The following is a 13,078-nucleotide window of genomic DNA, read 5'->3' as shown; positions in this document are numbered from 1 at the left end:
CACGATTTCAATGATCCCGAGTTGGATTTTGCTGCTGGTGTGGAGTCCTGAACATAGTTCCTGTGAATGTGCACAGCTGCATTTGGTGTTGATTAAATGCTGTCAACATTTGATAATGTGCATACATGAATTACAGGTGAGAGCGGTGCTGGGTCAAACTAACACTTTTCTCTTTCCAACATGATCTAATTCTATGTCTAGAATTCTATCTGCAGATAATCTAACTCAAATAAATATATTAACAATGCCATTTCGTTCTCATCAAAACATCTGTTCAATGTGTAAAAAAAGCACCTTGCTACATCCTGCTTACAGAAGGGATGAGGTGCTGATTGTTAAACTATATTCATGCATATTCTTCTTCTATTCACCAAAAATAAAAAGGATACTTGAAACAAACAAGCGATTTCCCTTTAGAAGACAAACATTATTGAGAATGCTAAAATTAATTAATTTCATTTTTTTCTCTTACCAGTCATGTGTGACGAGTTATCCTTTGTCTGAATCCATAGGATATGGGCTTTGCAGCACTTCGTACCCTTGAATAGATAGATACTCGAGAATTGCCTTCCAGAACAGCTTTTGTCACGATAGTGAAGGCACTCCGCACAGCAAATGAGCAAGTTTCAGAATTTTGACTCACGATATTTCCAGGTTGGAATTTTTGGTGACATGAGAGGAAATTGCAAGTGATTTTGATATCTGCTAATCTTATTTAGGTCAGAGGCTTGTGGAACTGTAGGGGCGGGAGTGCAATGATGGGTAGATGCTGTGGAGGAAACCTTTGTGGCTTGTAGCAATACACTCTTTAATGACACACATTAAAGCCGTTCTTCAGTAATAGTGGAAAGAGTGAATGTGTAAGTAGAGGAGCAAATGCCTTGGATGCTGTCAACCATGTTGAGCTCTGCCCACAAGGCTCATGGAGAGTGACCCTTGTGACACATGCCTTATGGATAATAGAAAGTGTTTATAATTCAGGAGGTGGTCACCCATCAGAGATAGACAGGATTTCATCTGCTCTTGTTGCCGCAGTATTTATGTGGCTGGTTATGTGAAGTTTCTGGTCATTTGCAACCCATCAGGATGTGGATAGTGGTGATTTAATAATGTGTTTGAATGCCAAGATTTATTTTTGCTGGAAGTGGCTATTGCCTGGGACATGATCTGTGGCATGAATGTTACTTGCAAGATGCCAGGGTCTGCTGTCCGTCATCCAGTCATCATGGATGCTAACATGGGAAGTTTCATGGTCTGTGAATGGAATTGAAGGCATTGAAAACATTAGAGTAAACCCTCAGTTCTGAGGATATTGAGGGATGGCCACTGATGAAGAAATTGGTCGGGTCTAAAGAAATACCTCAAGTTCATATTCAATAGGAATCCAATGAAGTCTCTCAATACATTGATATAAAATTAGCTGACATTATTCATTGTTAAAATTAATCATTATATTTCATGGAAAAGTAATTGAGAAGAGTTAATAGCGTCTGTAGCTGATCAATTTGTGAAAACTTCACACTGTAAGGTCTTTTACTCTGCTTTATTTTTGGCCTTGCTTGTGCATGTCAGTGTGATTTAAGCACCAAGTATGCCATCTTTAATAATTTAGTGGTGTTGTTTCAAAGGCTTTGCAATAATGGTCCTGAAAGGATGCTGAACAAATAGTTTTGATTTGGATGTTGGGAGAGCTTCGTATCCTGACTATCAATCAAATGCATTCCACAGATGCACAGAATACAAGAGGACCCTTTGCCCTCTCTTGCAAATCACTTCACCAAAGTAAATTTCACGGGTGTCATGAGGTAAAACTGGGTCATATTTGTAATTCATTGGTGTTTCCCGGGAGAGAATTATAAAATATTGAACACTGGTTTGAAGTAGGGGTGTATAAATTATGAACTGAATGTCTCAGTGACAGTGCTCGTTTGGGGAAATTCACCAAGTGACAATTATAATTGCTTTGTGAAACATGAGAGGGTAAGAGAACCGATGTTTGCGACTGGGTTCTGATTTATTTGATTTAAAACTAGACTGTCCTAAATAGTTACAGCCTTTTCTCAGTGCTTCCTTCAGACCCAAAGACTAGCACGTCTAGGTTCAAGAACAGTTCCTTCCAAAAGCTACTAGGCTCTTGAACCTCCCCTCATTACACTAACAGAGGACTGCTGGGGCTCTACAAAAGGACTGTAATATTGCTATCACTGTTTTTGCACTTGGATATCTGAATATATTTTATCTATCTTTTTTTGTATTTAATGTCTAGTTTTAATTCTATAAAGTATACAATTGCAAATGTTTTTAAATTGATTTTTAACCAAGAAGTGGCAGCAAGATGTCCTGGCTGAACGACACAATAACCACCCAGGGATAGTGTGTATGAAAGCACGAGCCAGGATGTACGTCTGGTGGCCTTCCATAGGGGAAGATATCGAGCACGCAGTCAGAAGTGCAGTGCATGCCAGGAGGCAGAACCCAAAGCACCTCAGGCAGAAGCAAACCCATGGAAATGGACACCACAACCATGGCATTGGATCCACATAGACTTTGCGTGGCCATTCATGGGAAAGAATTTCCTGATAGTAGTCAACACGCACTCAAAATGGCCGATTGTAATCTGCATGGAAAAAAAAGACTGCGGGTCAGACCATTGAAAAACACAGAGAAGTTTTTGCATCAACAGAATTTAAAGCTTTCATGCGCAACAATAACATTCGCCACATACTGTGTACACCATACCATCCCAGAACAAACAGAGAAGCACAAACTTTCAAGAAATCCATGAAAATGAGACAAAATTCAGACTCGTCATTGTCCCTTAAAATTTCTGATTTCCTGCTGAGTTACCGGACACACCACCAAAAGAACACAGGCAGATGTTCGGGAGAAATCTAAGGACCAGACTGTCAGCAATACGTCCATATATCAGCCTCAGACTGCAACAGACAGCTTCTGCTAAAAGAGACCCAAGATCGATTGAAGTGGGGGAGCCAGTGTTGGTGCAAGACTACCGCGTCCACAAAGCTCCATGGGTGCGGGGAGTAGTCCTGAAAAACTCAGCCCATACTCGTATCACATCCTAGTGGAGGCCATGATATGGAAAAAACACATCGACCAATTAAGACCAGTGGATGACGCAATGACACCCGAAGCCAGAAAGGACGGTGTGTTCAGTGAGGGGTCAACCCAGCTATCAGTAGAAGCATGTCCACCACACGTCGACAGGCACGGAGAAGGGCCAAGACCACCGATTGAGGAGATACCATCAAGAAGGGCACCTGAAACCACAGACCAGGTGAACAGCCTGCTGGATCTTTGCACCCCAACTCTGAAAAGACCGCCAAGATCATCTTCTGCACCGCCCAGTTATATCCTGACCAATGAACCAGAACAGATCATGTCGAAAGCTCCTTTACGACAACAAGGTGCCCCAACTGATACCATCCCTTTCTGTAGATCCAAACGAACCACACACCCACATGAACGTTTCAAAGACTATGTATGCTGGGTGGGGGATGGGGAAGAGTGTTGAATATGACACCATTATGTGAACATGATACGTGGGGAACTGATTTATATTGAAAGTTTTGTAGTAATACTTGTATTCTTTTCTTTCTTTTCTTTTTTCTTGTAGTGTGTAATTAGTAAAGCATTAAGTTAGCCTGCTTGGCGAGGCTAGTCCACCACTCATTTTGGATCTCCCGGAGTTTGCGCTGAAGATGGCTGCATGCGCGACGGAAGGCTTGTTTCTTCTCTGGACAGGACGGCTTTGTAAGGTGAGCCTGGTGGGCAGCTCGCTTCTTTGCCAGCAGCTTCTGGATTTCCTGGCTGTTTCCGTCGAACCAGTCCTTGTTTTTCCTGGAGGAGAAGCCCAGCTTCAGTGGATTGCAGTATGGTAGTCTTCAACTGATCCCAGAGGGTTTCAGGGGACGGGTCCGTGAGGCGGATTGCATCGTCGAGCTTTGCTTTGAGGTTTGCCTAGAAGTTTCCTCTCGCTTCGTCTGACTGCAGGTTTCCAACATTGAACCTTTTTCTGGGGGGTTTACTGTTCCTGGGTTTTGGCTTGAAGTGAAGGTTGAGCTTGCAGCGAACCAGCCGGTGGTCAGTGTGGCATTCCGCGCTGGGCATGACCCTGGTGTGGAGCACATCTCGTTTGTCACTTTCTCGCACCAGGATGTAGTCCAGGAGGTGCCAGTGTTTGGATCGGGGATGCATCCAGGTAGTCTTAAGGCTGTCCCTCTGCTGAAAAAGGGTGTTTGTAATGACAAGCCGCTGTTCTGCGCAGAGCTCCAACAGGAGGCGCCCATTGTCGTTGCACTTGCCGACGCCATGCTTGCCCAGGATTCCTGGCCAGGTTTCTGAGTCTTTGCTGACGCGAGCGTTGAAGTCGCCAAGGATGACAACCTTGTCGGCTGTAGGGGTGCGTTGAATGAGGTTGCGCAGATCAGTGTAGAACTTGTCCTTTTCTGCTAGTTCCGCCTGGAGGGTTGGAGCATAGACACTGATGAGGGTGATGCAACGCTTGTTTTGAAGGGGGAGTCGCATGGACATGATCCGGTCCGAGTGGCCTGTCAGGAGGTTTTCGAGTTTGGAGGCAATGGAGTTCTTGACCATGAAGCCTACACCAGATAGGCGTCGTTCATCCGAAGGCTTGCCAGACCAGTAGAGTGTGTAGCCCGCGCCGCATTCTTGGAGGCTGCTTACATCTGCCAGGCGGACTTCACTGAGAGCGGCTATGTCGATGTCAAGTCTGAGGAGTTCATGTGCGATGAGGGCAGACCGACGCTCAGGTCGGTGGCTGTCAGCCTTGTCTAGCATGGTTCTGATGTTCCAGCTTGCTAGCTTGAGTTTGTGAGCATCTTTAGAGGGGGAGGACGTGGACCTGTCCTCGGGCCTGCGCAAAGGAGCTTTTAGGTGGAGTGCAGTGTGCGCAGTACTGGCCCCAACCTTTACACCCATGGTTCGTGTGCCGTGGCCAAGCAAGCTGGGACGTGGCAGCGAGGTCCTTGGGTCGTAGGTTTTATATCGGAGTGACCTTCTCCTATGCAGGTTTCTTACCCGGGCTGGAGGGGTCTGCCTCCCCTCTTAGGTCGGTCCATACTGCCCGGACCGGGGCCGAGGCCGCCGCTGCTCTCCCTGTGCCCGGACTGGGGCCGCCGCCTCCCACTCTCTGCCCGGATCGGGGCCTCCGCCTCCCACTCTCTGCCCGGATCGGGGCCTCTGCCTGCCTCACTCGACCGAGGCCAGGCCCGCCACTGCTCTCCCTGTGCCCGGACTGGGGCCGCCGCCTCCCACTCTCTGCCTGGATCGGGGCCTCCGCCTGCCTCACTCAACCGAGGCCGGGGCCGCCGCCTCCCCCTTGCTCCTGCCCGGATTGGGGCCGCCGCCGCCTACCCTCAGCCCGGACCGGGGCCGGGGCCGCCGCTGCTCAGCGCGGACATTGGCGACTTCAGGGGTTTCCATGAGGCTCTAAAGGCTGTGTACGGCCCCTCACCCCAAGTCCAAAGCCCGCTGCGCAGCTCAGACGGCAAAGTCCTCCTCAGCGACAAGACCTCCATCCTCAACCGATGGTCAGAACACTTCCAATCTCTTTTCAGTGCCAACCGCTCAGTCCAAGATTCCGCCCTGCTCCAGCTCCCTCAACAGCCCTTAAGGCTAGAGCTGGATGAGGTCCTCACCCAGGATGAGACATATAAGGCAATCGAACAACTGAAAAGTGGCAAAGCAGCAGGTATGGATGGAATCCCCCCAGAGGTCTGGAAGGCTGGTGGCAAAACTCTACATGTCAAACTGCATGAGTTTTTCAAGCTTTGTTGGGACCAAGGAAAACTGCCTCAGGACCTTCGTGATGCCACCATCATCACCTTGTACAAAAACAAAGGCGAGAAATCAGACTGCTCAAACTACAGGGGAATCACGCTGCTCTCCATTGCAGGCAAAATCTTCGCTAGGATTCTCCTAAATAGAATAATACCTAGTGTCGCCGAGAATATTCTCCCAGAATCACAGTGCGGCTTTCGTGCAAACAGAGGAACTACTGACATGGTCTTTGCCCTCAGACAGCTCCAAGAAAAGTGCAGAGAATAAAACAAAGGACTCTACATCACCTTTGTTGACCTCACCAAAGCCTTTGACACCGTGAGCAGGAAAGGGCTTTGGCAAATACTAGAGCGCATCGGATGCCCCCCAAAGTTCCTCAACATGATTATCCAACTGCACGAAAACCAACAAGGTCGGGTCAGATACAGCAATGAGGTCTCCGAACCCTTCTCCATTAACAATGGCATGAAGCAAGGCTGTGTTCTCGCACCAACCCTCTTTTCAATCTTCTTCAGCATGAAGCTGAACCAAGCCATGAAAGACCTCAACAATGAAGACGCTGTTTACATCCGGTACCGCACGGATGGCAGTCTCTTCAATCTGAGGCGCCTGCAAGCTCACACCAAGACACAAGAGAAACCTGTCGGTGAACTACTCTTTGCAGACGATGCCGCCTTAGTTGCCCATTCAGAGCCAGCTCTTCAGCGCTTGACGTCCTGTTTTGCGGAAACTGCCAAAATGTTTGGCCTGGAAGTCAGCCTGAAGAAAACTGAGGTTCTCCATCAGCCAGCTCCCCACCATGACTACCAGCACCTCCACATCTCCATCGGGCACACAAAACTCAAAACGGTCAACCAGTTTACCTATCTCGGCTGCACCATTTCATCAGATGCAAGGATCGACAACGAGATAGACAACAGACTCGCCAAGGCAAATAGCGCCTTTGGAAGACCACACAAAAGAGTCTGGAAAAACAACCAACTGAAAAACCTCACAAAGATAAGCGTATACAGAGCCGTTGTCAAACCCACACTCCTGTTCGGCTCCGAATCATGGGTCCTCTACCGGCATCACCTACGGCTCCTAGAACGCTTCCACCAGCGTTGTCTCCGCTCCATCCTCAACATTCATTGGAGCGCTTTCATCCCTAACGTCGAAGTACTCGAGATGGCAGAGGTTGACAGCATTGAGTCCACACTGCTGAAGATCCAGCTGTGCTGGGTGGGTCACGTCTCCAGAATGGAGGACCATCGCCTTCCCAAGATCGTGTTATATGGCGAGCTCTCCACTGGCCACCGTGACAGAGGTGCACCAAAGAAAAGGTACAAGGACTGCCTAAAGAAATCTCTTGGTGCCCGCCACATTGACCACCGCCAGTGGGCTGATATCGCCTCAAACCGTGCATCTTTGCGCCTCACAGTTTGGCGGGCAGCAACCTCCTTTGAAGAAGACCGCAGAGCCCACCTCACTGACAAAAGGCAAAGGAGGAAAAACCCAACACCCAACCCCAACCAACCAATTTTCCCCTGCAACCGCTGCAACCGTGTCTGCCTGTCCCGCATCGGACTTGTCAGCCACCAACGAGCCTGCAGCTGACGTGGACATTTTACCCCCTCCATAAATCTTTGTCCGCGAAGCCAAGCCAAAGAAGTTAGCCTGCACTGACATTGTGGCTGTCTTTGATTTACAATGGGAAGGCCTCAAACATAACAAAAGGAAATGGGCCAATGACAATTTTTCTCAAGCAAAATATTTCAGTAACAATTGGGTCTAAAGCAGTGATTTTCAACCTTCCCTTCCCACTCACATACCACCTTAAGCAATCCCTTACTAATCACAGAGGACTGATGACATAGAGAATACTTAAAGTGGATGTGAGTGGAAAGAAAAAGGTTGAGAACCACTGCCCTAGACTTTGACAACCTAGTGTTCAATGTCCTAAATACTTTTGATATGTTCCTGCTTAAATATTGTATTTGAGGTTTTACCAAAATTTTATAAATCTGTAGTTTGGAAAAGATTATTCTGAGCATTTAGTTAAATATGAAATTCTGCAGACATGGGGTTAATACACAGAAGAGCTGGAGAAACTCAGCAGGTCATGTAGCATCTAAAGTGAGTAAAGGGTAAGTAACATTTTGGGCCTGAGCCCTTCTTCAAGGTATTGGTAAAAAAACAAGGAAATGCCAGAATGAAAATCTGCGGCAAGAGTTGGAAGAGAGGAGAGGACATGGGAGAAGCGGGTAAGAGGTTATAGGTGAATATAGGTGGCAGGGGAGGAGAAAAAAAGCCAAGAGGTGAAGGGGAGAGGGCATCCCTTTGAATGGGGAGAGAAAGGAAAGGGGAGGGAGCTTTAGGAAAGGAGGCACAGGAATAGGGAAAGGGAGCATTCATCACTTAGCTACGTGTTCTTCCTCAATCAGAATGCTGAGACATTTTGGTTTCACTGTCAGGCTTGTTTCAATGACACATAGAAAGTTCAGTACAACCCATGACATAGAATCATAGAATGATTACAGCAAAGAAGGAGACATTTGGTCTTCTGAGTCTGTACTCACTCTGTTCAGGGAAATAGGACCATAAGAGTTTGGGGCAGAATTAGACCAATCATCCCAGAGTCACCCCTACCATTCAAATCCTGGCTGATGTATTCCTTTCAACCCCATATTTGGTGAGTTCCCCTTGTTCACACCTTTCCCAAAGTTGTTTACATTCTCTGTAATGATAGAACAATTTTGAAGGGGAAGGAAAATGAAATGATTTTAGTTTCAAGAAAGTTTCAAAGTGACGCCTTGAATATATATCCTTCTCTGTCCTCCCCAAGTTAATCACCTGCATCGCTTCCTCTTTCATTGAGAAACATCAGGCAGATTAAGACTGTGTTAGTGAGGCAATATGGGAGTCAATGAGTGATTGATTTGGAGAATGATAGCGTAGGAGCAACAGGAAATAGGTGCAGACGTGTCACCTTCTTCATGTAGGGAAAGAAGAACTGCTAGTTGGCTACCCATTTCAATAGAGTGAAGGACAATTGAGAAAGATCATATATATATATAAATTCTTCAATCAACCCTCAGCAAAATGTCATGGACAAATGCTGTGACTTGGGTTTGCATCTATCATGAATAATCTTCAGAGATGCTCTTCAATTTGATTGGAACGATTCAAGTAATATCTCTCTGATTCACCTACATGGAAGCACAGCATGTAAACCTTGTGGGAGTGAGAGATGAGAGAATAGAAGGCTTCTTATTCACTGGTGCATGCTGTTGACACCATGACTCTTTTTGTGCTTCCTTCAAAACTGATATTCAATGAGGAGCAGATTTGTCAGTGGTGAAGGAGATGCTTGGAGCTAACCAGTAAATCTCTAGGCACTTGGTTGATCCAATGTAACAGAGGAATACAGAGTTAATTGTGAGGATTCTTACCACCATTTTCTCCTTACTATTGTTATGTACTAGACCAGCAGCAATGGGAATTCACCAAGACAATGGTATTTTCAAAAGCAATAATTTTTATTATTAATTATTGCAAGTAATGCAAGTGTGTGTGTGTGTGTGTGTGTGTGTGTGTGTGTGTGTGTGTGTTAAAAACCCAAACCATTACAGTTTAAGTTTCATCCGAGAGATGATTTTAAACTTTCAGTGTCAGAAAGCTTTTGTGTTGAAACTCAAAGTCTTTACTGATGTTCAAAAGCAATTATGGAGTAAATGTGAGGCATCTGATTTCTGAAAACTCAGGAATTTCTAGAAGAGTTGTTTTCAGAGAATTCTTTCTTCATACAAACAATTTCCACCTCTTGCATGGAGGTTTCAGAACTTGTTTTTGTTCCACGATGATTTCACACATCAAGGCAAGGGTTACACCAGTGGTTCTCGACCTTTTTCTTTCCACTCACATACCATTTTAAGTAATCCCTATGCCAACCGTGCTCTGTGATTACTAAGGGATTGCTAAAGGTGGTATGTGAGTGGGAAGGGAAGGTTGAGACTCACTGATCCAGACGCAATTGTTTCAGAAATATTTTGCCTGAGAAAAATTGTCATTGGCCCATTTCCTTTGGAGTTATGAAACTGTGCACATAACGAGTTGATTAGGTATGATTAAAACAGTGGTTTTCAAACTTTTTCTTTCCACCCACATAGCACTTTAAGCAATCCCTTACTAATTACAGAGCACCTATGGCATAGGAAATACTTAAAGTGGTATGTGAGTGGAAAGAAAAAAAGATTGAGAACCACTGGGTTACACAATGTAACCATTTAAAGATGGTTATGCTTCAGGTGCAAGATTAATTTTGCTTTCTTAATCAAAAGTGAGCATTTCAAGTGGACAAAACAACTGTCCTGTCTCTCTTAAAGAGACAGTTGGAAGTGGCAATTTTCTTTAAAACTAATTTTCTAGAGTTCCTCCTTATCATAAGGTGAACAAAAGCTGCCTTTTGTTACTGCATTTCAATCCTGTCTTACTGATAGGATGGCCAAACAACTGGTTCAATCCTGTATTAACTACGGGATGGTTAGGTGTCTTCTGCCTTCAATTTGAACTTAGTTTCTTAATATTCCAAAAATCCTTTCTGCCTTAAAGTGTCTTTACCACATGACCTGACATAATTCCTGTCTTCTGTTTCTTCAAAGTTACTTCAATCACTTCACATCTATATGCTAAAAGCACATGACCTTACCTTCTCCACTTAGACCCAGAATCAAAGTGGCTGTTTTGTTTGAAATTTAAATTCTATACACATGAGCAATCAACTCATGGTCTCTTGGTTTGACCAGCAGGCCTTCTTGAGTACACAAATACTTCAGTTTTTAATGAAGCAAATATTCCATTGTTCTCAGTATCTCAAGAACCATCATAGAGGTTTTCATCTTTCTACTTCAGCTGCAAAATTAGCAGATGTTTCATCTCCACAAATGGCTTGCCATCTGCCCTGTATCCAACCCAAAAAATAACTTCACTATATATATATATATATATATATATATATATATAATATATATATAAATACACTAACTAAAGATTAATATTAACACAAATCTCTCACATTATCCTAAACCATCATGCTTCTGCTGGGTCCACCATGAATAGTATTGTAAAGGTCATCCCGTAAAGCAATCTGCAGAGTACCTTGCAAAACATTTTTAATTCAGAAAATCTCCTCTCTCTAGAATGTTTCCATGGATGATAACTAGATGCTGAACTTCCTAACAGAAAGACTACAATTTGTCTGGGTTGGTAGCAGAACGTTGAGCACCATCACACTGAGCACTGGTGTACCACAGGCCTGTGTGCTCAGCCTGCTCCTGTTGACATGATTGACTCATGACTGCAGTGCTAGATCTAGCTACAATATTGTCATCAAACTTGCAGATGGCACAACAGTAGTTGGCCTCATCGGCAACGATAAGTTGCACTACAGAGAATAGGTGGAAAATCTCATGATATGGTGCAAGAGTAACAACCTGAGTCTCAATGTGGATGACAAAAGAGATGATCGTGGTCTTCTGGAGGAGAAGAACGATGAAACTCTCTTTCGTCGGGTTGCACTTGTGCAATCAGATGATAATAAACTTGATTTGACTTGACTTGATACTGTTTCATCTTGTAAAGCAACTACTTGGCTTGTGCTAGTACTAAAATTTATGTGTCTCAATAGGACCAGAAATATAAGTCCAGTCAAAAGATAAGCACTATGAAGTCAGATTTTCCTCAGCATTGATCTGGTGACCCTAGAACTTTGTGCACTGAGGCTGACTTCACGCAGACCATTTTATCTAATGAGGACAGCCCGCCTATGCCAGTATCTTTTGTGTAAAATATTGTCAGATGCAGCCAGGCTATCAGCTCTCTTTAAGATTATGATTCAAGCCTTACGGTGCTTCTTCTGCTTAAGCTAAATCAACACCAGCAGCACAAAATTTGCAAGAAAAACTTCTTCACATTCCCTAAGAAGTTAATAATTCTTCATTAAAAAATAACAATAAATTTTATACCCCCCTCCACCATTTTAAAGGAAGCTCCTCGTTAACAGCAGCATGGTCTCCTCAATTGCCCATTGAATTCCTAAATGGATGGATTATTGTAAATGGTGAACCCCAGGATGTTAACGATGGGATCTCAGCAATGCAATTTAATGAGTATCAAGGGTTGGTGGCCTGAATATCCCTTGTTCCCGCTGTGTGAAGACAAGCCCTGTTTTATTTTCTGAGTATTGTGAATGGAATTAAACAATATGCAATCATCAAGGGTAAAAAGATTACTCAGTATATTGCTTTGGGTAATTCCTGTGACAATCTATTAGGACGAGTGTGGTTGACATCGAACAACCACATCTTTTTTCCTTTGTAGTGGATTTGGTTCCATTGTAATGTTTTTCCTTGATATGACTTCAGTTTTACTGGGGCTCCTTAATGCCATACTCAGTAAAATATTACTTTGATATCAAGAGTTAGTCAAACAGAACACACGATCGTGGGCAATCGACTAAAGGGGTACAATGGAGAATTTGCAATGCACTTTTGAATACCATGAAAGGAATTTGGAATGTGGACTACCATTTTAGATTGTTCTGTCTGTATGAAACTAATTCACTGTGGTTAAGATATTTAATTTGGTAATGTTTATTGCAGATGGAAACATTGTCATGGAATGCAGCATCTAGGCGATAACCTCTTTCCATTCAACCCATGATTTTTTAAACAGCCAATGAATCTGAATGCTAGTTTTAGTTTAACCACAAAAATCACATCATGAGGTTTAGCATTTTAGCATTTGAAGGTGGAAAATGACAACCACATGTTAAAATAAAAGATAAAATATTGCAGAAAGAGAAATACAGACTGGAAACAGAAAATGCTGAACATACTCATTTGGCTGAGTAGCATCTATGGAGAGAAAAATCAAGTAAATGTTTCAGGGCTATTAGCATTTTTTGAAACTGACCAGCACTGATGGATACTGGTCCAGAGAAAGCAGGGGAAGAATTATCTAAAAGGAGAGGATGATGAAGGCTTGAATGTGAATAACGCAAGTAGAGTAAAATATGTTGTGACATGGTTGAACTCCGTGTTAAGTGTTGGAAGGTAGCCAAGTGCCCACTTAAAGAAGGAAGTTCTGCTCCTTGATCTTAAATCCTGAATAAAAGTGTTCAGGCACTTGCCTGCTTTTTGCTCATACATTTATGAAGGGCTCAGGCCTGAAATGTTGGTTATAGAAATTTACCTCCTATGGATGCTGCGAGACCTGCTGA

At 44.0% G+C, this 13,078-nt stretch overlaps 1 protein-coding gene and 1 long non-coding RNA gene across 3 annotated transcripts in view; both read right to left on the bottom strand.

Annotated features, from left to right (window-relative positions):
• Window positions 1–1,261, bottom strand: part of LOC138751856 (uncharacterized) — a 13,583-nt gene extending 12,322 nt beyond the window's left edge. The window contains exon 1 of the long non-coding RNA XR_011350234.1: window positions 473–1,261. This is a non-coding gene — a long non-coding RNA (uncharacterized lncRNA). The remainder of the gene's footprint in view (window positions 1–472) is intronic.
• A 798-nt stretch (window positions 1,262–2,059) lies between these two features.
• Window positions 2,060–13,078, bottom strand: part of kif18a (kinesin family member 18A) — a 103,325-nt gene continuing 92,306 nt past the window's right edge. For both annotated transcript variants that reach the window (XR_011347114.1, XR_011347115.1), the window contains one exon: window positions 2,060–2,617. The gene's annotated coding sequence lies outside the window, so the exon portion shown is untranslated. The remainder of the gene's footprint in view (window positions 2,618–13,078) is intronic.

Source organism: Narcine bancroftii, chromosome 1 (assembly GCF_036971445.1).
Source record: "Narcine bancroftii isolate sNarBan1 chromosome 1, sNarBan1.hap1, whole genome shotgun sequence".
NCBI classification, from domain to species: Eukaryota; Metazoa; Chordata; class Chondrichthyes; order Torpediniformes; family Narcinidae; genus Narcine; species Narcine bancroftii.
Note: the sequence above shows the minus strand (reverse complement) of the source record. Positions and strands in the feature narration are given on the sequence as shown.